The sequence below is a fragment of the Aphelocoma coerulescens genome, unplaced genomic scaffold (genome assembly GCF_041296385.1).
Source record: "Aphelocoma coerulescens isolate FSJ_1873_10779 unplaced genomic scaffold, UR_Acoe_1.0 HiC_scaffold_655, whole genome shotgun sequence".
In the NCBI taxonomy this organism is placed as follows: Eukaryota; Metazoa; Chordata; class Aves; order Passeriformes; family Corvidae; genus Aphelocoma; species Aphelocoma coerulescens.
This window is the reverse complement of record NW_027184009.1, coordinates 20,001-23,596: the sequence shown is the minus strand read 5'-3', so window position 1 is coordinate 23,596 and position 3,596 is coordinate 20,001.

Genomic DNA, 3,596 nt, shown 5'->3' with positions numbered 1-3,596 from the left:
CAAAACGGACGCCCCTCCCCACCCCACCCCGGGCACCACGCCCAGCCCCACCAGAGCAGAGCACCTCTAGGGAGACAGCGGGGAGGGGAAGCAGGTGCATAGGAACAGGGAACGAAGCCGATGGCCGCCGGCGCGACTGGCCCCGCCCACCAGGAGGGGCCGGGGCCGAGGCCGGGGGGACCGGGCGGCCGCCTTCGGGCCGGTTCTTTCGGGGTCCGCCGAGGTCCCCGTCTCCCGCCGCCGCTTCGGGGGGCCGCGGGGGCGCCGCGCCCAGGTGCCCGAGGCCGGCAGGCAGCGGGCGAGCCCCGGCGGGACGAGCCCCGCCCGCCGGCGAGGGCCGGGCGGCGGCCGGGGCCGGGCCCGGATCCGGGTAGACCTGTCCGCCCGGAGCCGTCCCCGGGCCGGGTAGACCTGTTCACGCCGAGACCGGGCGCCGCCAGGGGAGCCACGCGGGCGGTTTCGTGGCACGGCCGGCGGCCGCGGCCGAGCCCGGATCCGGGTAGACCTGTTCGCCCTCTGGCCGGACGCTGCCGGGACAGTACGCTGACGGCTCCGGCAACCGCTGGTGGCCGCAGCCGACCCCGGAGACAAGGCATCCTCCTGCCATCCCTGAGCCGGGGGAACCCCACAGCCCCGGAACGCCCCGGAACCGTATGGCTCTAGCAGCCCTGTCCCGCCTGAGAACCCGGTTTCAAGACCAATACGTATTTTCGACAAAACTCAACCTTTAATTTTTGAACGAGTACATCTTTCTTCTGCTAGGAACAAGGAAGTTTCCTGGGGAAAAAAAAAATTCTTTGCGAATTTTACTCCGTTTTCTTGGGCGCCCACACCACAGCCGGCCACGCTCGGGAGGATCGTGTGCCCTTAGCTCGGCCAGCCCACACACATTGACGCACCAAAACGGACGCCCCTCCCCACCCCACCCCGGGCACCACGCCCAGCCCCACCAGAGCAGAGCACCTCTAGGGAGACAGCGGGGAGGGGAAGCAGGTGCATAGGAACAGGGAACGAAGCCGATGGCCGCCGGCGCGACTGGCCCCGCCCACCAGGAGGGGCCGGGGCCGAGGCCGGGGGGACCGGGCGGCCGCCTTCGGGCCGGTTCTTTCGGGGTCCGCCGAGGTCCCCGTCTCCCGCCGCCGCTTCGGGGGGCCGCGGGGGCGCCGCGCCCAGGTGCCCGAGGCCGGCAGGCAGCGGGCGAGCCCCGGCGGGACGAGCCCCGCCCGCCGGCGAGGGCCGGGCGGCGGCCGCGGCCGGGCCCGGATCCGGGTAGACCTGTCCGCCCGGAGCCGTCCCCGGGCCGGGTAGACCTGTTCACGCCGAGACCGGGCGCCGCCAGGGGAGCCACGCGGGCGGTTTCGTGGCACGGCCGGCGGCCGCGGCCGAGCCCGGATCCGGGTAGACCTGTTCGCCCTCTGGCCGGACGCTGCCGGGACAGTACGCTGACGGCTCCGGCAACCGCTGGTGGCCGCAGCCGACCCCGGAGACAAGGCATCCTCCTGCCATCCCTGAGCCGGGGGAACCCCACAGCCCCGGAACGCCCCGGAACCGTATGGCTCTAGCAGCCCTGTCCCGCCTGAGAACCCGGTTTCAAGACCAATACGTATTTTCGACAAAACTCAACCTTTAATTTTTGAACGAGTACATCTTTCTTCTGCTAGGAACAAGGAAGTTTCCTGGGGAAAAAAAAAATTCTTTGCGAATTTTACTCCGTTTTCTTGGGCGCCCACACCACAGCCGGCCACGCTCGGGAGGATCGTGTGCCCTTAGCTCGGCCAGCCCACACACATTGACGCACCAAAACGGACGCCCCTCCCCACCCCACCCCGGGCACCACGCCCAGCCCCACCAGAGCAGAGCACCTCTAGGGAGACAGCGGGGAGGGGAAGCAGGTGCATAGGAACAGGGAACGAAGCCGATGGCCGCCGGCGCGACTGGCCCCGCCCACCAGGAGGGGCCGGGGCCGAGGCCGGGGGGACCGGGCGGCCGCCTTCGGGCCGGTTCTTTCGGGGTCCGCCGAGGTCCCCGTCTCCCGCCGCCGCTTCGGGGGGCCGCGGGGGCGCCGCGCCCCGGTGCCCGAGGCCGGCAGGCAGCGGGCGAGCCCCGGCGGGACGAGCCCCGCCCGCCGGCGAGGGCCGGGGCGGGGGCCCGGGCCGGGGCCGGGGCCGGCGGCCGGGGCCGGGGCCGGGGCCGGGGCCGGCGGCCGGGGCCGGGGCCGGGGCCGGGGCCGGGCGGCCGCCTTCGGGCCGGTTCTTTCAGGGTCCGCCGAGGTCCCCGGCCCCCGCCGCCGCTCCGGCGGGCCGCGGGGGCGCCGCGCCGAGGCGCCCGATGCTGGCAGGGAGCGGGCGGCCCCCGGCCCATGTTCACACGGAGAGATAGGCAGACACAGGGACTCTCAGACCCACTCACAGCCCCGCCGCCCCCCTCTCTTTTTGCCGCGGACGGCCACAGCTGCACACTCATCGACACAGACAGACACACACAGACATAGGCACGCCTGCGCATGGACGCGCACACTTGCCGCAGATGCGCTCCGTCCCCCTCCCTCCCGTCGCCCTGTCTCTCGAGGGTTGGGGGCACTCCTGCTCTCCACCATCTGCCTCCCTGGCGCCACCCTCAGACTTTTCTCGCCCCTGCCCAGGGTCCCATCAGCCAGTTCGGACGGCGGCGACGGCAGCAGCAGGGGGGCGAGGACTTGGGTGCCGAGGCAGCCAGGGTGTTCGGCGAGCAGGCCGAGAGCCTGGTGCAGAAGTAGGGCCAGCGACAGTCTGGAGGTGGTGGCGGGATGCTTGGCACTGTCTCTTTTTGAAGAAGCATCCTGTTCAGGTCGCTCTGAGCCTCTCGGTTCGATGGCGTTCCTTCCTGCCTACCCCCAGCCCCGGTCAAGCCTGCGGCAGGACGGAAGCGAGGCGGGCGGATGAGGGAGTGAGAGATGCAGAAATCAAGGTGGGAGGTGGGGCAAGGGCACGGCAGGCTTTCGAGGGCCGGGAGCCGGGCTTAGAGAGCGGATGCTGCTGGCCGTTTTGGCACGGAGGCGGCGGGAACGCCGCCGGCTCCTAAAGAGTCCCTCCTTCCCTCTCCGGCAGTGGCATGGGGAGCGGGCTGCAGGCAGGGTGGCGACAGGGCGGGCTGGAGCTGGGGAAGCGCGCGGCAGGGGGTGACGCTGACGGCCGCTCAGGCATGGAGCCAGAAGGGACGCCGCCGTCTGGGACCGAAAGTCACTCGCCTTCACGTCCCAGCTTTCGGGGCGGGGGGGGGGGAGGGGGGGACCAGCGCGTGCGAGCTGCCGTGTGTGGCGGGTGCGTGCGGGGCTGCCAGACGTGCGGGCTGGCCGCCCAAGACGTGCTCGCGGGCCTGGACTGGGTCCCGGGGCTGCGGGTCCGATCGACGAGACCTGGTCTCCCCAGCACCAGGAGGGGAGGCCGGGTCCACCCACATTGGGGGGGTGGGGGGGAGGGGAGGTGGGCAGGGGGCAGGCCCCGAGCTCCAGGAGGAGAAATCTACAAAGGAAACAAATCTACGGGCCGCTCATGTGACTAGGGTTCCAAGCGGGGCCTGGAGAAGGAGGTCTGCCCAGAGCTACACGGCAAACCCAT